The sequence below is a fragment of the Rhyacophila brunnea genome, unplaced genomic scaffold (genome assembly GCF_057557595.1).
Source record: "Rhyacophila brunnea isolate RB1 unplaced genomic scaffold, BYU_Rbru_1.0 scaffold_23, whole genome shotgun sequence".
Lineage (NCBI taxonomy): Eukaryota > Metazoa > Arthropoda > Insecta > Trichoptera > Rhyacophilidae > Rhyacophila > Rhyacophila brunnea.
Genome location: NW_028232893.1, coordinates 24587855 through 24611613, shown reverse-complemented (window position 1 = coordinate 24611613; position 23759 = coordinate 24587855). Strand labels below are relative to the sequence as shown.

At 33.3% G+C, this 23759-nt stretch overlaps 1 protein-coding gene across 1 annotated transcript in view; it reads right to left on the bottom strand.

The window, feature by feature from the left end:
- Nucleotides 1-23759, bottom strand: part of LOC147069759 (uncharacterized) — a 281909-nt gene that overhangs the window by 29446 nt on the left and 228704 nt on the right. The gene's annotated exons all lie outside the window — the stretch shown is intronic.

Sequence of the window (23759 nt, the reverse complement as noted above, 5' to 3'; positions counted from 1 at the left end):
ATTTAAAAAAATGATTTTCTTTATGAAAAAAGTGGACAGAAATCACAAAACGTTCAAAGACTGATCGAGCATGTTTAACTATATTTGGATATACCTCAAGTGAAATTCCTTTGTAGAATTCAGTTAAATTCTTATCAAGATAAAATGCTTTTGCTTCCACGTTCACTCGCAAATCTATTGATTCAAACTGCATATTTACGGCAAACAGCGTCCGGATTACATGAAAAGACTACTGGTTTGTCCAAAATAATAATAAGATAATTTAAAAAATCTATGGCATTTAATCATATATAAATAATAATTAATATAGATTTTTTTTAAAATAGAAATTAATTTTACCTCATCATTTTTGGTGTGTATAGAAAATACGTAATTGCTAAATTTTATGTCGTCAGGAGCGATTAAAATTTCATCGAATTAGTGTGTCGTTGTCATTAGTGTGTACTTACTCATTAGTAGTAATATCGTATTATCTTTTTATTTCCCGTAACTATAACTGACAAGTGTGCTCTTTTTCTTTGATATCCACCGCCTACCTACTTCCCAAAGTCACCATTCGCTACTGTTATATACTAATCAATTTACAATTTAATGTACGGTTTATAGTCTTCTATATTTATTTTCAATTTGATTTAGTTTAGAAAAAAAAATAAAACATTTATACATAAGTATCAATATATTCAAAAAAAAGTAAGAATCTTTTAAGATAAATGAAATTTGTACAAAAAATATTGTACATGATTTGAGAAAGTAATAAATATAAAAAAAACTTAGTTTAAGTTATTTAAATTACCTGTGTAAAAGCTAAATGGAAGAAAAATAATTATTATGCACATTGGTAAAAGATTGAATTTAATAATATGATGGCTGATAATAATAATATTATTTTAGTCACAATTAGCGGAATTACAAATCCCCCACTCTTTCAAATACGTATAATATAATATATCCTTGTGATTATGGATTAAAGGAAATGTTACGTCTTTATGCTTATCATATTATATGCTCAGGATCTAGTGCATGACAGGGTTAATTAATGTAGTCATCATCATGAAGACATCCTTAAGCACTCTCTAATCTTCTTGATTTCTTGTTCTTCACCCTCACATAATTTCATCGTACCCTAATATATCATCAATCCAGCGTACCATGGGGTAGCATTTTGGTAGTATTACATCCCTCGGGTACCACTGGATTATAATAGCATTCATTCAGGGGCTTTTCTGTATATTATTATGAACTATGACGTATTTCATCGCGTAGTTTCTATAGAGATTGTGAATATAATGCAGTTATAATATGACTATGCTTACATTTTCATAGTTAGACGTATCATTCCTATTAAAAATTATTATTCATTGTATAAATAACAAGGTTTATAAAAATTATTATCAAGTGCAAGTACGTTAAGACTAATATTTGGGGAGATCCTGATACTAGCTAAGAATCAATGTCAGTATTTATTATTGGTACCGTGATTTAAGCTATAAAAACCGGTCGTCAATATTGATGAAACCTTTGAGAAAATTAATTTCTATTTATAAAATGCCATAGATTTTTTTAAATTTATCTTAATATTAATTATTTTGGACAAACCGGGAGTCATAGACGATAATATAATGCGCAAAAGTTTTAGGCTTGGTAATAGGAGCCTTCCATATTGCATATAATGCGATAGGCCGACTGAGGTCACGTGACGTAATCTCCATACAAAAAACATCAGCATAACATTTTCTCAGGCTCCAAAGTTCTCGACTTTAAGGGTATCTTATGGCATACACTGGTACGACCGCATTAAAATCAATCGAGTTCATAAGTGGATACGTCAGTCTTTGGTGAAGTAGTCACGAGTAGATGCTTTGCGTGGCTGGGACACGATTTCTGGATGCCGCCAGAGAGTGCGACACTTATTGGTATAACTTCAAGGATTTTGTTTCCATGGCTGATCCTCCATTGGTGATGATGGACTGAGACTGATGACCGCGATACTGCGCTAGCAGTTAAGTAAGCAATTGGCTTAATTGGAAAAACGACTCCGAGTTCAACCAGGTATTGTACCTACCTACTTACTTATTTTCAGTATTTTTTATAGTAGGTATGTTTTTATAGAGATTTTTTCAAATTATGTACCTAAGTAAGTCAAATTTTTATAATATACTATTTCAAAAAAATCATTAATTTACTAATGCCTTTTCTCCGGCTATTCATCAAATCCCACTCCCGTCTGGAGTAATAGCGACTTCTTTGACATATCGTCTCAATTTTCTATTACAAAGCCATCCCTCATGTCCTTGTTTTCTTCTCTTCTCTTCTCGATATCTCGTCCTCAGACATTGAGAGACTTTTTATCCAAAGATGAATGTAAACTTAATAGAATACAAATACTTTGTGTCTAGCAGGGGTCCATAATGAAACAATTTATTCATCTTTACTTACAATTAACTTGATTTAACAATATATTTTTTTACAAATTATTAATTACCATGTCCTTGCTTTTCCGTACAAAGTGGTTGTTAATAATTTTTAACAATCACAAACACCCAGGCTTTGAGATAAACATATGAATATTATGTCCTCACCATGAATCGAACTCAGATCTCTCAGGTGGAAGGCCAGTGCCATACGCACTGCAACGCTAGAGCCACAATTTAACTATATAATATTGGCGAGAGCCGGACGTCGGTTAGTAATTAAGGTAATTAATATTCCTTGATTTAATACACAAAAACCGATAGTTAATAATAACGCAATTTTATTAGCATTTCGTGTATAACCCACTGGTTTAAATTATCGTTATTAATATACGAGTTTTGTAATTGGTTAATGCACAGATTGGCGCGACACCATTAGTTATACGGGTTCAAATCCCGTCGAGGTTCGTATTTTTTTTCAAATATGATTTTTTCTAGTGGGTATGTATCTGAAGTAATTTCAAGTTATGTATGTTCAATATTTGTAATGTTACATTCTCAAAACCTTGTGAATTATTCATTTGATTAAAAGAAATAGTTTATTAGAAGTAAATATAGTTAAATTGCGGCTCTCGTGTTGCAGTGCGTAAGGCACCGGCCTTCCACCCGAGAGTTCTGAGTTATATTCCCGGTGAGGACACAATATTTATGTGTTTTTTACTATTAGAGAAAATTTAAGGTGTGTTTTTCTCACTTAACTGGTCTACCTGCCACGCTGGCCCCCCAGGCTAGAGCCCTATCAGCCCCCCCTCATTGTGGGGGTCATGCTCAGGATAAGCGAGTAATCGGAATTTTGGATTCTGAATTCTGGATCGGACTGGCAATGAGGACTTAAGAAGGCCAGGACCAACACTTGACAGAATATAGTTTCGATTGCGTATAATTAGTATGTACGTTATAATTCATTATAATCATTGAATCACAAGATTATTACTATCTTTTTCATGTTGTCTAATTATACATGCAATCCTATCTAAATACCTCAAAGTTTCAACGGTACCGCAGACTGTCGACCCCTGCCCCTCAAACTATTTCATCTCGTCTGGCCTGAGCTAAAAAGGTCACCTTTTCCAATTCAAATAACATAGACGAAAAAATATGCCCACAACATTCAAACTTAAAAACACATTTTCTCCGTACGCCGCGCCGATCTCGATTTTATTTTATTCTCCTAACAAGTTTTTTATGCCAGACAAGAACAACTTCTTTCAGAAAAGTTTTAAAGTATTTAGTTTTGTTTGATACGATTATAAATAAATTGGACAAGTTATATTTTTTTTTTATTTATCGTCCGGTCATTTGTGCTGTTTCAAAGAATTCATTTTAAATAAATACGTGTGCAACTATCTACAATGAGTTATTAGTTCATTTTATTTATGTACCAACTTTTTATATCTTAGGCCCGTTTCAGACGCGACACCGGTGTCGTGCTCGATATACTATAGGAGGCTTTTGTATTCGAATAAAGGGGCCATTGTATTATGTTTATGAACGCCCCAGAGCTAATGAGTCAACGCATAATGTCGCGTTATAAATTAGAACATAAAACTGGCTGCGGTAATAAAAACAAGTGTATCGGCGGCTTGAGAATGCAGCGGCCGACGGAAAAGTGTACCGGACACGCGTTGACTCATTAGCTCTGAGGCATTCATTAACATAATACAAAGGCTTTTTTATTTGAATACAAAGGCCTCCTATGTTATATCGAGCGCGACACCGGTGTCCCGTCTGAAACGAGCCTTATTATAATTTCGTATAATAAACTATTTCTTTTATTCAACGAATAAGACACAAGATTTATTTTGAGAACGTGTTATGTATCCATAACTCTCGTCTCTATGACATCTCTCCAATGACAATACATTGTCTTTTGTTTGATTCATCGATACGCTAAGTTACTAATTATGTAATATTCGATCGGTGTGATTTCGACTATTGCAATGTACCTACTCAATATTATATTATTGATCCACCCCAATTTATCCACCGTATCTAGCTGTGTTTCTACCAGACTGAGTGGCGAAGGGTGACTTTTGGAAAGAGGTAGGCTGTGGAGATCTGATAAAAAGAGCACACTTGTCAGGTATACTTACGAGAAATAAGAAGATAATACGATATTACTACTAATGAATAGGTACACACTAATGACAACAACACACTAATTCAATGAAACTTCAAAAACTCACTGACGACATAAAATTAAGCGATCAGTTTAAATTACGTATTTTTTCAATACATACACATCAAAAATCATTAGATAAAAGTTTTTTTTATTTTTAAAAACAGTCTATATTTATTAATATTTGATTAAACACCATATAATTTTTTTTTCGGTTTTCGACTCTGCGATCGGAGCTTACCTTAGTTCATACAATTCGATAGACTGGGCGGGGCTATGTGACGTAAAGTACATATGAAAAAATAATTAAAATTATTTGAAACATAATCCGACCTTTATTTACGTCAAAACAGATGGCGCGCTGTGGTATATTTTTTAAAACCTTTACAGATTGTTTTATTATATTCTGTGTAACACATTCCTACACATACGGCATCTCTCCTTGGCAAAATAAGTTATTTTATAGAATATATTATAATCAAGTGATCATATGAATAAGTCAATATGTAATTAAAAAATATTGTTCTTAAGAAGGTAGGCTTCACATAATCGCCTAGCATGGAGTCTTCGCCACTGGTTTCTACACACATAATAAACCCTTTTCTGTTACCAACCACTGACTACCTTCCTTCATCAGTACAATTTACGCTTAAAATATAATGGGAGGTTACTTTTGAAGATATCTACTATTCAGACGCCTAAATTCGCTCTATTCATAAAGTGGCAAAATATATTAATAAATCGGTGTGTGTACTTATGTACGCGCGTTAGAAGTTATACTTCTTTGGCGTAACAAAACTTGTGATAAACTAGATTTTTTTTGACTGGCTCTTAATTATCTTGTTAAATTACACACTCAAGAAAAAGGACCGCTTTTGGAACGCCGTTGGTTTATTTCTAAACACTTTAACTTATATTACTAAATTATAAAATAGTTTCTCGTTGTTTTATTTTTAAAGTACCAACTGTCACTCTGACGTTTAATAGTTTGTTTACGTGAGGAATTGCCAATGGCCGACAATAATAAATTCGCTGCCTTGGCAACGGAACAATTATAAACTATAATATTATACTGTATAATCGTCACGATTGCAGTATCATACTGTGGCGTAAAGGTAGTGCGTTCGGCTGATATCCGAACAATCGGTGATTCGAATCCAATCGAGTGCGTTTTTTTCGTGTGAAAAAATAAATTATGTGTTACATGTCGCACGCCAAAAATACACTCTGATCTAATTTCCCAAACACGCCAAAAGAAGTTTAACTTCATTAAATATTTATGCTTTCATTATTATTTGACACTTGGTATGTCAATGATTCTAGGAATAGTTTAAATAATGTATAAATATACCTACCTGATGTATAAAATTATATCGTCGTTCGGCTTGCAATACCGCGTTAGCTACAAAAACAAAATTGTGCAGGAGAAAGAAAAAACGGGCGACACATTCGCGGTATTGCCTTGCAAATCACATACGCGGTGTTACAAAATGTCTATTAAAACCTCAATTTAAACAAATATCCAACATTCTATGAATGCACATACGTGGAGATTTATATTTTGAATCAAATGGCGTCAAAACATACATTTCGGTAAAATGGTCGCTAATGCGGTATTACAGGTAATACAGGTTACAAAAATATGTAATATATTCCTAAATATTTCCGAGTGGAGTATTGACAGAGTTTATTTTTATGAGAAATGGAAATACACCCACGATGGCCGCGCGGCTTAAGCGTTTGCCTATTGCGTCGTGGATCCCAGGGTCGAATCCTGGGTCTGGCCAGTACATATGTGTCGCTAGATTTCAAAACAAGTCCATAATAGATGAATAGGAGAAAAACACCTTTTTGTTTTCTCAAATACACAGTCACAAGGGTGAAAGTTTATATTATTTCGAGTTTAGAATATATTAAATTAATAAAATTCACATTTTGTTGTTGTTGAAATGTTAGAAACAGAAGTTCTTCAGCAATTCACAAATAAGTAAAAAAAACCTAAAGGTGGACTTGGCTGATATATATTGTTTTTCAATTTGTTTATGAGTCAGAGTATGGAGGTTATAGGTTGAGCTTACATATTAGCATTTATTAAAATAAAGGAGACAAAAGATTATAATATATGTATTTTTTTTAAGTTTAAATATTCTAGTATATTATACAAAATTTAATCTATTTCTCGATATTATATTTATTATCCTGGGTATCTAGAGACCCAGTATTTTAATTGTGTACTAATATTGTATAAAACAACAAGTATATATATGATTGTATACGATGATCGCCGAAACTAAAAAGGGAAATCCCATTTGAGACGGGAAACATGATTAATGCTCATTCGCGGGCCCCACGTGGAAACTCATTTTCTTTCGCATTTTCCATCACCTTTTTGTACCTACCTAATGACTCACTTTATAATAGTGATATTGAACGTTTATATAACGTTACCTTGGCATTTTTTATTATTTAGCTGAACAAAAAATATACTTTTAGCTAAACTAAATTTTGACGTAAATTATGGCATGTATATTGAAAATGGACATCAACAATTTCTTTGAGAAGCTGGTAAGCGAAGAAGAAAAAAATAGCCATACGGCGTTGTAAACTTATTGAATAGAGCAATAAATGTATCCATTCATTTCGAGTAAACAAATTAAACTGCCATGCAGCTGTGTGAATTAGCAGCCAATGTTGCAAATGTCAATTCTACGCTCAGTCGATGAGAAGGACGCCATTATGACTTGAATTAGAGTGCGAGAGGTATGATTTGATTATCATGCGCATAACATTGTTTACAAGCGTTGATACTTGGATATAAACATGTATAAGATTAACAGGGTGTTTTTAACAATTTTCACATTTCATCGAATATCTTGTCTGTTATATCCAAAGTCCGTTATATCGAGGTTATACTGAACAATGATAATTATATTGAACTAACAGATGGAACTGAATTTGGTATTTTATGATTACACACACAAAAGGAAAGTATTTACAGAATCAAGGAAAATATAAAATATATTGTATTGCAATTATTTTTTGTTACATTTTGATGATATGTGTTATTCATATTTTCATTTTCATATATATATATATATATTCATATATTCACATATTCACTTTCATGAGACATTCTCAGCGAAAATGAGAAACATTATCTTATCTCACGTCCCCCCAACAGAAATATGTCACGCGTTTACAACCTATTTTTTTTTTTGATAATTTACAATTTCAACTGTATTAATTAATAAATATGTATCTGAAAACATTTAAAAAAAATATTTTTTATTTTAAGTCAAAAATAACCTTACATTTATTGTAAAAAATGTGAATTTGTCGGACTCTATCTTAATATTACATATATTTAATGGTCATAATATGTACTATTAAAATGAAGTTTATTAAATTGTCTATGCTGTACCTAAGAGATTTTTGACTAATTCAATGTTTTATTATTTTATTATATTGATTTAAACAAATATCGATTTTTATAAAAATATAAATGAATAACTTGAAATCCTTTTTATTTATATGAAATCCTATTTAGGTATGGTCCCAACATTTAAGCTCGATTTAAGTTTATCTTTGACTAAAAATAATAAATATTTTTATTGTTTTCAGATACATACGTTTTTTTCCGACCATGTCCGATCCTAATAGGATCATATGGGCTTCCACAGAGTGGAGGTTTGTATTAACAGATTTTGTTTTTTACGAGAAATGGATGTCAGCCACTTGCTCAACCTATTAGGTCCATACCCTGACACACACAAATTGAAAAACAATATGTGTACTTGCCAGACCCAGGATTCGAACCTGGGATCCACGGTTTTATAGTCCAACGCTTAAGCCGCGCGGCCACCATGGGTGTTTTTTTTCAACTGTATTAATTAATACATACGTATGTATGTATTAATTAATACAGTTGAAATTGTAAATTATAAAAAAAATCTCTTAAATTGTAAGCTTCGTATTTTTTTGCTAGGTGCCTCTGGTAGGAAAAGACATTGCGTTAAGACTAACTTGTAAACTAAATACATGATAATCCCTAAAACCATAAACCCGATACAGTCACATACCTATAAATATAATCATTCCGAATGATTGTTGTTTGATTTAATAAAACGCATTTTTTTCTAGTACTTATTCCACTTTAACAAAATAAAAGAAACGTTCAAAATGATTCATTTGTTAAAACTGACCACTTCAGACCCAGGATTCGAATCTCGTCATTATAAACCAACGCGTTCACAGGTCGGCTATCGTTGGGTTTACTTAGTTAACTAAATTTTAAAACTACGAACCCCCATGGAAGACGTATTCACGGAGAGGCAATAATTGAATAATTAAATGCATAATATAACAAAAAGCTATAATTGAACACTTCTGAAAAAATATATTAAGTATAACCAATTGAAAAAATCTTTTCCAAAAAAGTAAGACACCCCGCTGGAATCGGACCTGCATCAGCTTTCGGGTATCGCGCCAACGCACATAGTCCACTATGCTAAAGGAGTCATACTTAATTACGACAAATTTTAACTATTGTCCTTTTAATAATCACTGAAGCGCTTCCCAAATTGAGCTACTATTTGGCGATTCAAAATTATGCATGTTCAATAATTAGAATTTTACATTATTAAATCTTGTGAATTATTCGTTGAATAAAAAAATAGTTAGGTAATTAGTAAGCTGTTGATATATAGCCGTCTAATATAACAACATAATTAAATATTATAATTAATAATATAAGAATAAAATAAATACGTGTTTAACCCTAGCACTGGCTGCGCGCCACTGCTAAATACTAATTACTGTTCTATGTTTCACCTGTGTGTACGGCGTGATTCTAGTGAGTACCCGAAGGTCTATTGTAACGCGCGCATAATAAAATGTACTCTGTATATTATTATCCATGAAGTTGATAATAAATAAAGTTAATCATATATATAAAACTACGTTCATAATTTACGATCCCAAAACGATCCACTATTCCCAACATAAGCTATAAAATAAGACTTTGTGGCGACCAAAGTTGGATGGTGTGGTGTGCGCAAATTTGTATAATAATTGTATAAATACACATGTAAAGTCTGTGTTAATACTAGGAAAGTATACAACCACCATTTTTCAATGCATCAACGTACAATATATTTTTTTCTATGGCTATCAATTCAATAATGTTGAAAAATCACATTTAGCTTGAACATTCATTTTTATGATTATCTTTTCGAAGAGTTATATTTTTGATTTCCAAACCCTTCCAACCGTAAGGTTTTCGATCACTGACAAGTATAGGTTGTCCCATAAATAAGCCGGCCAGACTGATGATTCCATTTCCCAATGTCATATGTGAGCCTTATTTTTCAATTTTCCGACACAGTGATCCGAAAATACCAGAGTCATTTTCCAACCGGCACATGATGACTGGCACAAATAATGACATTATTATTTCTCCATGCTAACACAGACGTAAAAACAACAATATACATCTAACCTTGATTGCTTTTATTTATTTAACATGTGATTCAATATATCACTATCAAAACTGTGTCAATTTTTTTGGGACAAGTTGTATCATTGTGATTGCCGAATTTGTCACACTACCGTATTAGCGTGTCCGGAAACTTGTACGTATGCAGTTCACCGAATCACACTTCACCGCGAAATGTTCTATCGGAAATATATGTCCGTATATTAAAGACCGTCCAACCTCTTAGGGTCGTATAGTACTGACATAAAATTCACGTCTAAATAAAACACAGTTCTTGTCGGTTTACACTTTATACGAAGCCAGCAGCAAACTGATTTTGAATAATTACAAGATCAAAAGAACTTTTTATATACCACGTTTTTAAATTTTCTGTTGAATCATATAAACTTGACAATTCTATGTATTAATAATTTAGAACAAATAAGGCATTGTCAACAAATCATTTTTTTGCTATTTTGCAACAAACAAACAAATATAGAATACTGAAATGTCATTTTGATTTCCATAGTATCGCATGTATATATTGATAATTTAGTTGCTAGGACCACCCCCTTAGCAACCAATAATAGTGGATTGGATTACGGATTTCTTCCGAAATAACTTTTCATACAAAACAGAATTAACTGAAAATTAATTCAATTCAACTTAAAGATGACTAAAAGTATTAAAAGACTGCATTGGCATCGTGTTTTGATATATTCTAAAAGTTACGAATGTCTAGCTAGTCGGGAAGTTAGTTAAAAAACGATTGCAAGATTTGTACTGGATAAACAACCACCAGACAAACAAGAATACGACCTAAGAAAAACGTGGTAAAATAGCCGATACACTGGATTATTTGTTAGGTTAGGTAAGGTTAGGTTTGCATTCATAAATTCATGAATTTTACCAAAATCATCTATAAAAATTATTGAATTAATGTTAAATATTGAATCTTATAAAATTAGAGATCTTATAGTATACGGTCATCTCTTTCCGATAAGAAAGCTCACGTCAAACTGTGCCACGGTGAAGTGTTTTACGTAAAATTTACATGTAACGACCATATTAGTGCTATACATATACGACTTTTGGGTGTGATAGCTCAAAAATCAGATTTTCACAACAGTGAGTGTTTGGACATGATAATGGATGCAAGAAAATGCAAATATCCACCTGCGCAAGCAACGAGGTGCGGTAAACAGTACGGGGTACGAGCGGTAGCTAGTTATAGTGAATGTGTTTTACCTTACCGCGCATTCCCCATGTAGCATTTTTTCCGGAGCCACTATCTCACATCATCATCACAATCAGCGATATGACCTCATCACACACTGGCACTTTGTGCGATAAATATTGTGCATGCAACCCACAGTGGTTGTCGTACAAGGGCACATCGGACTGTCCGACATAGAGGCAAATTGTGTTACATTTAAAAAAAAAATGCGCCACTATAGTGCGCAAAAAAAAGTAAAATACGCAAAATGTAAAAATAATAGTTGGTTGGGCCAATTAGGTCGCATTCAACCTTTCTTCCCACCAACCTCAAATCCCCTTATTATTGCCACAAGACCAGGCAACCAGCAATTACGGGTCATCAGTCGACCGTGATGAAAGTTAAGTTTAGTTACATAAAGAAAGCGGACGCGTGCAGCCTTGTTATAGCTTTAGCGTCATTTAACGAGTAGTTCCAAGCATACAGACTGATGTGATACCACGAGCATGTCCAGTGCAATCGTTGTGGAAACCATACCTCTATTCGAGTCTCCATGTAACCTCCATTAAATAAAATCACCTGTGTCCGAGTTACCAGCACAGGTGTCTCCTCAGTCATCACACCATTCATCAAACGTGTAACGTGCGAGTACCTACTTGGACATGAGCGCATGCCCCAGAGTCCAGCTGCAGCCTGAACATTATAAAGGTCAGTGCCTGGCATCCTACCTGTTACCCTCCCCCCTAGCATCCACATCTACCATCACGATTCATAATCCACAAGCATCCCAAAATTACAGTACACTGCGAAAAGCAAAACCAATATTGTTTTTCAGGTCCGGTTACAATTTTATAATTAAATAGTGTACCGTGACGTACGATCAGTGACGTCCTGTGGGGATAGGCAGATTGAGCGTCGCTTGGAGGCGGCAGTTACTCAAAGGGCGGCAAATCGAGGAGAATCATTAGGTATATATAGAAAGCTACCAAAACTTAGTAACAACGGAAATATCTTTCCATTAAAAAAATCAGCTCACTGGTTGGAAACAAAATACGTCTATTAATTAGATAAGTACTATACAATTTTCAACATTACTTTATTTTTTGTCGGGTTCGCGATGTCTACTTTACTTCCGTTGTCCTTGGACATCACGTTCTTCACAGTCACTCGCGAGTTATGGAAGTTGTCAGGTGTATTTTTAAACGTACCTATCTGAAACCGTAGCAGAGATAGCATTTAAATTAGATTTAGTAGTATAGGTACCTATATCTTGTTAGTAATGTATCCAAACAACAAAATTCTTAGATATTGGAATCATGAAAGGATGATAAAAAGTACTGTATAAAAAAATGTGGCGGCATTTTGTCTAGGGACGTCACTGCACATGATAAACGTTGAGAAGCACGGATGATGAGATTAATTATATTATATTAATTATATTATATTATACTGTATATTGAGAGATACAAAATGACTAAAATGTTTACACATGAATAATTATTATGCCCAAAACCTTATAATCCTAACGCTTTCATAATATGACAAACTATTGTAGTATGGAAACCACGCATTTTAAACAATCAATTCATTACGTCAAACGTTCTTTGACTACAGGCTTATTAATGGAAAATTCGCAACTATGTTCAAATTCATGAACAAATAGCTTTCAGCTTGTATAATATAGTAGAAAGGTATGTTTCATGGCCCCACGTGTGTCCAACCTTTTTCGAGCAGTTATTTTTTTAGGTTACATGTAAATTGTACGTAAAACATTTCACCGTGGCACAGGTCGCAGTGAGCTTTCTTATCGGAAAGAGATTACCGTAAACTATACTGTCTCTAATTTTATTAGATTTAATATATTTTTTTTTATTTATTAAGGAAACAAACAGTTAAATATTGATTACAAAAAAATAAAATATAATAATGAAAAGTTATTGCAACCAGCAAAGTTTCCATATATACAATAATAAAGTTAAGCCTAACAAGATAGAGATTAAGAATGACATAAATATAAAAAAATTACATAAGAAAATTACATGAGAAAAATGAGGAAGAATAATAAATAATTAAATTATGTACAAAAAAGAAACATATTATATATATACAGTATAACCCCTATTTTACGTTTTTTAAGGGACTGAAGAAAAAAAACTTATTGGAGGGAAAATGTAAAAGGGGGGTATTGAAAAAAAAAACATTTAAATTTTATGTTTCTAAAAAAATAACGTTTTATTATAAAACAACATTCAATTAAAAGTTTTATTGAAAAATCGTTCGAATGTCACGACCCAATCATTGTCAAGTGCGCGTAACTTGCATATTTTGAATATTTCCGACGTAAATCGCGGGAAAGAAAAACGTAAATGCGGGTATTAATTGTACTGAAATACATCGGGACTGAAAAAATACACGCAATTGCCGGGAAAACGTGAATTCCGGGCACGTAAAAACGAGGTTATACTGTATATATATATATATTTATACAAAATTATTAAAAGGATCAACGGTGGAGAAATACATATTATAATTTAAACAAGAGCGACGAATAAAAGAGTTTTGTGCATAATTAGAACCGCTACGACTGATATGATACAAAGTTTGGTTTCGCGTAAATCTTGATGGACAATGGAAACCCACCCTTTCGAGTAGGTTTGGCGAATCAACCAAACCATTGTTAATTTTAAAAAGAAAATATTGATCAGATATAGAACGTCAATTTTCCAAAGATGGTACCATAAAAGTTGCAGCGGTCGAAATAGAATTAGATAAATCATAACAGTAAGCTTTAAAATTGACGAACTTATGAAATCGCTTTTGTACCGCTTATGAACATAAAATATGAACATTAATATGAACAAATATGTACATTAATTTAATTTTCTTAGCTGATTTTGGCAAAATTCATGAATTGAAGAATAAAAACCTAACCTAACATAAAAAACCAGTACATCGACTATTTTCAAAATTTGTTTGCTGCTGGCTTCCTGTAAAGTGTAAACTGACAAGAACCGTGTTTTATTTAGACATGAATAATTTTATGTCAGTACTATACGACCCAAAGAAGTTGGGCGATCTTTAATAGACGGGCATATATTTCCGATACAACATTTCAGGGTGAAGTGTGTTACGGCAAACTGCATACGTACAAGTTTCCGTGTTAATGTCCACCCTTTTATTCATCTCAACCACTACTAAGCTAATAAAAAGAGTTTAAATTTGGTAGGAATATAACCGTCAACCTCTTTATTAACAAATAAATTAAAATTCGAAATATATCAATCAATAAGACACATCTCGCATATTCCCCTGTCACAGACCGATAGCTCAAGGGATAAGAGTACTCACAAGAACTGTAAAAGATATTGTGAGGGTTGAGTTCCATACTTGAATACGTGTATTAAATAAGGCTCTAAGTACCAAAAAGTAGTATTGCCTGTAGTTACAAAATACCGAGTCATTGCATGCAATTGCAATTTCATGAAGCAGACCTTTTGAAAAATGTAGTTTTACAGTGTGAAGCAATCACGGCAGCTTCTATAATTTTACAGCTATTTTATATTGAATGCCGTTGACCACTGCAGTGCTACTTACACAATTATAAATAAAACACGCCAACGGACTTACAACGTCGACAGGTTTAATTATTTTGCTGTATTTTTTTAACTTGCTTGAGGCACTTAGATTATAGTTGAAGTTATTGGCGTTGGTATGTAGAACATTTTTCTATAAAAATGTCAGTTTTTATTATTTTGGTACTTAGCGTCTTAATTAATACATGTATTCACTTGGTTTTCACTTATTTTAAGATTCAATTTCAAAATTATGTATTCTCAATAGGAAGTATTTAATATTCTTAAATCTTGTATATTTTTCTTATATTTTTTTATAACTCATAGCCTACATGTGGTAATGGGTGGGGGTAGACTGTGGATTCCGACATAAATAGTGCACACATTGAACTAAGAATACAAATTTCAGATACCTAGTATTGGTTAGTTTTTAAAATTAAATAATTAAACTCCGCCTAAGGCAAATCATAATAGACATTAAATAGATAAATGTTCTTCCATTTGTAAAAATTTTCTAAAATTGTGTATGATTTAATGGCATATTTTATAGTTAGAAAAATATTTTTTATCTATTATTGCTTGACTAAATATGTAGGCAGGGGTTATTCAAATTTTAAAAACCATCTGCAATAATTTGTAACAATGAAAACAAATAAGTAAGACTAAGTTTAGTGTGCACTATTTATGTCGAATCTCCACAGCCCACCTCCACCCTTCGCCACTATAACCCACTATACTCAGATCGTAGCATTGAATTGCAAAATTAGATAGTTGTGGTAATTACTGCTTATCTTTTAATATAATGCGATAATCTGTTCGCGTAAATGAAGATTTTTGATTGATTATTTCGTTAAAATTAATTATTAATGAATTATAGTATTAGCAATACTAATCAGCGGCACTATATTTAGCAGAGCGAGTCCACTGGTTGGCTACGCAGACGACCTCGACATGATGGGCCGATCCATACAGATTGTGAAGAAAGAATTTGACCACCTCCAAACTAGAGATTGGCTTAAGAGTAAATGAAAACAAAACTAAAGTCATGGTGCAAAGCCGACAAAATCAGAGTAGGCTGGGCCAAAGTTCCAGTTTTGGAAACCATCAATTTGAGGTTGTCAACTGGTTTACATTACCTGGGTTCCAATATTACAAAAGAGAACGAGGAACTGGAAGAAAAAAAGCCCGAATAACCGCTGCAAATAAATCGTACTTCTCATTGCTGCCCATATTCAAATCCAGAAATGTCCACAGAAAAACTAAGACCCGGCTCTATAAAACCGTCATACGCACAGTCGTTGCATACGGGTATGAGTCATGGACGCTAAATATGAAAGCAGCTGAAATGGTGGACTGCTTTGAGAGAAAGATCCTGAGGCGTATATACGGACCCATGAATGATGGTGGGAAGTGGAGAATTAGGTACAACACGGAACTATACCGCTTATATCAAGATTCAAAACTCTCCACCTTCATAAAACTCCAGAGGCTAAACTGGGCAGGCCATGTTCAGCGCATGCCTGAGTCACGGATACCGAAGAAGATCTTCGAAGGAAACCCAGGGGGGACAGGCCAATGGGAAAGCCACGCACACGATGGGGTGATAACATTACAAAAGATGCCAACCAGCTGCTAAAAATCAAGATAAGACGTCGGCTGGAGGACGGCAGTGGAGGAGGCCAGGGCTCGACTTGAGCTGTAGCGCCATCGAAGAAGAAGAAGCACTACTAATCAAGATTCACAGTTTTGTGTCGCGGCCTGACTATTATAGTGGGCCTTGTTTATAATACTTACATGTTTCGCAATTCTGTTATTAGATGTCTCTAATACCTAATACCCCTTAAATATCAGCAAAATAATGCATGAAATAAAATCATTATAATTAATGTAAATTTTAATGCTCGACCCCCAAATGTTACAAACTGTGGTAAATTCGCGTTCCCTACTGCTTTCAGTGCATTTCATCCCTAATGTACCCTACGTTTTGTAAGCTGATCGATCAAAATAAGCTGAACTCATCCGTTTATTCTCAAACGCAGTTAATGCAACAATACCCCAGGATTCGATAATATGCAAATCTGCAACTGACGGGGTTCGCACGACGCCAGGGATGGTGCCAAAAACATATAATTATTCACCTAATAACAAAAACCAATGAGTCATACATACAGTAAAAATCAGGCTCGACTATTAATAATTATAGTCTCCTTCTCTCTCATATGTTTCTGTGTATACTTTGTCTCACTGCCTTTATTTTTAAATACTCACTGAAGCGTTTTCTAAATTGAGCTACTATTGGCGATCGGTTTTGTGTTTTAAATCAAAGTAGATTTACTTTAATCACTCCAAGATTTTTTGTTGTAACTTGTTTCACCGTCGTCAGATTAATCGGGTTAATCATGATTCCTAAGTAAAATCATCATCGAATTAAAATCATGATACTCAAAATGTGGATACAGAGGACACTAAACTTAATGTCATGAGAGCAACTGAGCCAGTACAACACTTTTCTTTTGTTTTTAAATCCTTTCTTTAAGCACCACGGTGCATGGTTGTTACATCAGTCGCGTACGGCTACGTATCGAGATAGCAGAGTGAGCATGTAAAATATTTTCTTTCAAACACGTTTTAGGGCGTCATTGAAAGCGGCCCTGCATATCCACGGGCCCACGACTGTACATACGTCATGACAGGTGAAAATGGGGAACCTAAAATCATTTCGGATTGCTGATGGCTGATTTCAATTAAATTCTTATAATATCATTAATTTAATTTAATAAAATGCATGAATTCCTGGGCTTCTGAAACTCGTTCACTGGCGTACTACATTGTTATGTATTCTTTTTTTTCTCGATATCCTAAAGATTCCTTGGTAAACCAACGTCTCAAAACCTTTAATTTATTACCAGGTTATTCGAGCGAGAGTTCGTAACTCTGCACCATGCAAAATAATGGATGAGATGCAATATTTAGCCAAACATGTCCTTAAGTGTAAGTTTTAATCACGATTACCCAGAACTTTGTTAAACTCAATGGATATATTTCTTGCCTGTTTAATCTTCCATGTTTGGATTCCAGTTTTTATTAACTTTACTATGGACAATGTTTAACGTTCAATTTGAAATATTTAGTCATTTTAACATTGGATTATTTCCTTCATAACCAGTAAAATATTGTTCCAGGAATTTACTTATCACAGTATAGGACACTTTATATTTAAATAAAATTGTATCTATTCAACCTGATGCCTTTATAATAAACAATAAAATCTTTTCTTTTGTTTCCTGAGTGACTAGAACTAGAAGTGACAAAATAGGATAATATTACATAGTGAGTAACCAATACCTACATTGTAAAATTATGGCTTCCAGTATATTTCTTACACTCTATATTGTATGTCTATGGCATAAAGCCCACCAAAGTGGCGCTCGGTGCGCTCTCTACGAAGTAGACCCCCTCCCACCAACGCGTTACCCTTCACCTGTGTAATAAGGGGCTCAAGGAGCACAAAATAATTATTATTATCAGCGTCTGTCATAACAAAGCAATAAAAGTATTTTTAAATTTCTCGGGGCTTGTAATTAATATTCACGATGACATCATTCTACCAGCGAAATATCGGCACGCAATAACTAAACAAAGAGTTCACTGTTATTAAATAATGCCTTCTCGCCCGTCTTATCGACGACGCTGCCAGAAGCGTGATTTTGTTTGCCGTGTTCAATGAATGGACTACGTTGTATTTTGGTTAATTCGACCGCTGAGAAGCCACACAACGGTGACTCGTGGGGCGGGCGGGCACAATGCGTCGTCAAATCCAGTGTGCGCTGGCGTATTTGATTACGTTGTATTTTCGATGATTCACATAGAATATGCGCGAGCTGCCCCGTAAGTCCGCTTTAGTGGACTTTATGCCTATTATTTACAATATTATTTTTCTATTGCGTACACATATAATCATAAATTCATCTGAGTAGTAAATTGTGTACAAAAAAATATATACGAAAATATACACAGTTATTTGCATAGATAAATGAACTCTTCACGAATGCAATTTTATTGTCCTTTTTCCACTTTTATTAGTTATATCTAGACCAGTTTTGTCCGCCTCAGAGGATCATTTTCGTTTTAATAAATTAAATTAATAATACATTGCATTTTCACCATGAATTAACACAAAAAGTCTTGTGTCCTCTCCCGTCATACAAAAATTCTAATATACAAGACGTTGGTCCTGTCACAGGACATCCCAAGTTTCATAATATGTTATACCTACCAAATCTTGTTAAGTCAAGTTAATAAGGGTTAATAAACAATAGTCATGTAATATGATGCCAATACCTACAGAATTATTCTAACTTAATAAACGCAAGTGTGGGCCATCAGACGGTCATAGTATTATGGACCCACGCCCGTATATAACACATAAGACGTCAATAAACTTATTAATATAATATCACCAAAATGTATAAAAAGAGACACGCACCTCGCGCCCTTCGTCTATTATTTTTAATTCTTTGTAACGCTTATATCTTATCCGCTGTATATACATTTGCATTTCCGTTGAATATACTTTGTTGAAAGCTTATTGCTCCCCGATCATCTTCTCGCCATCTAGTCTAAATACATCATTGAAGGTAAAACACCTGACTATTACCTTCAAGACGACGGTTTTTAAGCGTAACAGTTGTGAAATCTACTCAGCAGTTGCACAGAAGTCCAGTCTTTGGTAAGGAGATGAAAAAAGGGTGACACCATCATACCTAGGGATTCCAATCCTGGGATCCCGGGATCCCGAGCTATTTTCGATACCTATTGATAAACATAATCCAGAAACTCTCGGGATTGATTTTTTTATCAATTTTTATGGAAAATAATATAAACACGAAAATATAACAGAAAAAATACATTTAATAACAAATAACTACATTAGAAATAAACTGAGTTTGAATGAAGCTTGATTTATACACCTTTGTGTAAGTTACCGGTTCAGGTTAATTCAGGTTAATAGAAATGAGAAAGATTGGAAAAAACACAATGTTTAGCACTATTAACAAAGTAATTCCACCATGATCTCATACGTTTTACGGCAGTTTCATATTTGGCTGACTAATTAGATTTATGAAGCGGAAAGGCCATAAGTACACCATGATTTGCTTTACTATTTTAAATCTCGCTAACCCATTCATTTAGTCTTTACTATCAGAAACAGCAATCTCATATTAAATTCACATTATTATTTATACCTATTACAATATTATTATTCCATTAAACTTATGTATTTCCAAGATTGAACGTATACAATATTAACAATAAATGTCTTAAATGGTATAAATTATACTAGATTTATTTTTGACCAATTTTATCAATGTTATTTGTAAATATAAAAATGTTATATTTACTATGGAAAAAATGCCAATCCCGGAATTATTAAATTTTAATCTCGAAATCCCGGGATTAGAATTTTGGCCCGGAATTGAATTCCCTAATCACACCACATCGGGTTCCTGTCAATCCAAGCCACCTGATTCCTTCGCCTTCTTCCCTGAGGGACATAACAGTCCCACTATTATTTCACTAAGTGTATTCGTAAAAAGGTGCCGCATTGAATAAATATGGGCTCATACTAGAAGGAGAAAAATTGCGTATATGACATAAACTTAAGCTCTACAATTTAAGGTAATATATTTCTCGCATATTCTGCCAGATTCGTAAATAATAAGAAAAAAATATTTCGCTATTTATTAATACGCAACGCAGAAGTTATCCTTCATATCTGCCATAAATCTGCTTTGAAATAAGCTGAGAAACCAGAGGGTTGTTAAGGCTATACGAAACGATGTAAATAATATACTCGTAGGTAAATATCATGAATTTTTTAGTAATCAGACCATATAAATTCAGCTCGCGAATGCCCGCCCTGCATCAAATCTGTTTTCATCTGGTTTAATATTACACTAGTAACATGCTGTATTTTTATGTTAGGATTAGAGTACTTGTAACACTATTTTGAAGTTATACTTCTTTAGGCGCGTTTGGAAAATCAGATCAGAGTGTATTTTTGGCGCGTGACATGTAATACATAATTTATTTTTTCACACAAAAATAAACGCACTCGATTGGATTCGAACCACCGTTGTGTTCGGTTATCAGCCGAACGCACTACCTTTACGCCATAGTACGATACTCAAATCATGACGATTATACAGTATATTATTATAGTTTAGAATTTTTCCGTTGCCTAGGCAGCGAATTTATTATTGTCGGCCATTTACAATTCCTTACAGTTGTTACTTTAAAAATAAAAACAACGACATATAATTATATAATTTAGTAATATAAGTTAAAGTGTATAGAAATAAACCAAACGGCGTTCCAATAAGCGGTCCTTTTTCTTGAGTGTGTAATTTAATGAGATAATTAAGAGCTAGTCGAAGAATCTAGGTTATCACAAATTTTGTTACGTCAAAGAAGTATAACTTCCAACGCGCGTACATTAGTACACACACCGATTTTTTTTAACTAACCCAAGGAAAAAATCTTACTACCTCATGCATTTGAGGGTGTTTGGTGTCATATTACTATATTCATATTATTCAGACGGTTGCGTTTGGATTTGTGATGTGATATTATCTGTGTCTCTATTAAGGAGGTAGGTAATGCTTCTACCTACCAGACGCACCTAGCGGAAAAATACAAAGCTTGCAATTTGAGACATCTTTTTGACAATTTTCAATTTCAACTGTATTAATTTTATATAATATATTTTATGGTCATATTTATTATTAAAATAATTTAGTATATTAAGATTTCAATTGTTCCTTGTAAAGATTTTTGACTAATTCATAGTTTTAATTTTTTTTATATTTATTTCACAAAACATCGATTTTTATAAAAATATAAATGTGTAAAACTTGAAATTCTTTTTATTAATATGAAATCTTATTTATGCTATGGTCCCAATATTTAAGATCGATTTGATACAATAATGAAAAGGATTTCAAGTTATTAACATTTATATTTTTATAAAAATCGATATTTTTTAAAATAAACATAAAAAATATTAAAACTATGAATTAGTCAAAATCTTCACGAGGAAAAATTGAAAACTTAAACTCAGTTTTGATAATTACAAGATAAAAAGAAATTTTTATATACAACGTTTTTAAATTTTCTGTTGAATCATATAAACTTGACTTGACTAGCTTAAACGTTCAAAAAATTTGTACTTGATAGAAATACTGAATAATGAAATGTCATTTCATATTGATTTCCATAGTAACGCACGTATATATTAATAATTTAGTTTCTAGGACCCCCTAGCAACCAATAGGCTAAAAGTATTTAAAAATGCATTGGCATCGTGTTCTGATATATTGTAAAAGTTTCAAATGTCTAGCTAGACGGGAAGTTAGTTAAAAATCGATTGCAAGATTTGTACCGAACAAACAACCACCGTACAAATAAGAATATGGAAAAACGATGTAAAAATAATAAATATGACTATTCGTATATTGTTTGTTATACCTATATTTTTTATTGTGATCCTTGACTTAATATGTAGGTGATAAAGTATTTACCTACTTTATTGTATTTATTTGTTATATAAATTAGAGTTAATTGTATTCGTTGTCAGTGTATATCTGCCTTTTGGTGAGTGTACATAATTCCCTGTAGATGCCAAAAGGCGAAACCCGGGTTGCAAAAAAAGACTTAAATATAATAGTACAAAACTTAAATCCATTAGAATATTAATATTTCGCAATCCGCATTTTCGATGCTAGTTTTAGGCAGTATTTTTCGGTCAATTATCAGTTCACAGTGTCAAAATTAATTTCATTGAAACTAAAGTTCGCTTCGGTTCAGCTGTGATGAAAACAAAAACGGTCGACCGTAATTGTACTGTCCAACCTTCGAATTGTCTAGCGAAATGTGAAATAGCCAACGGTTAACTTCTATTGAAATAAAATACTTATCTAAAAAATATGTATTTTGAGGTTGAATCCGACGAAAATGGATGTAGAAGGCGAAACAAACTTGTTAATTTTATTGCTTACCAGACTGACAATTAAAATCAAGACTATTATTAATAAATTTCATTAATTAACATCACAAATATTATATTAAAATAAATGACACACGAATGGCCTAATAAGAGCATAATATTGCCTATACAGAGTAAAGGTAATCAGGCACGCACATATAAAAATGTTTTGGAGGGAAATCCATTTCGAAAAAGATATCCACATTCATTTATTATTGATTTTTAAATACAGAGGAGTAAGGCCAACCCGTTAAAATCATCTGAGTAACGATCCCTAATCATGAGGTCCTGACGAAGAAGAAGAAGAAATATTTTTCCATTCACCTTAATAATTTGTGTTTTTTCCGTCCTTAGGGGGTGGGGTCCGAACCTTAAACTCTTGTGCGTGCGCTTGGAGTCAGCTCATTTAGTGCTGACACCGCGACTGTCCATTAGATATAATTAACATGATATTTAAATGTGGTAAGTAAGTATCAAATAACAGGGCAGCAGTAAATTTAGAACTTGTTAAAATGTTTACTACAGTTATCTTCTCCATGCCTTGCTCTATCTCGCTCATTTTCATGTTTTTATTCATGCATTACAGATAATTCAATGTAAACAACTGATATAAAGTAATGTTTGTTATCGCAACATATTGTATCACCTGGGCATTCCTTAGCGTCACTCTTAATCTCTCTTCTTTAAAGCACAATTTATCAAATATTACTTGTTATTATTATATTACTTGCTCCGTTCGGGATATTATATCTAGATCATGGCCCCCACAAGGGGGGGCTGACAGGGTTCTAGCCTGGGGGTCCGGGCTCAGGAGGGGCCCGGCGAGGCGAGTCGACCAGATAAGTTGGATAAACACAGATCACA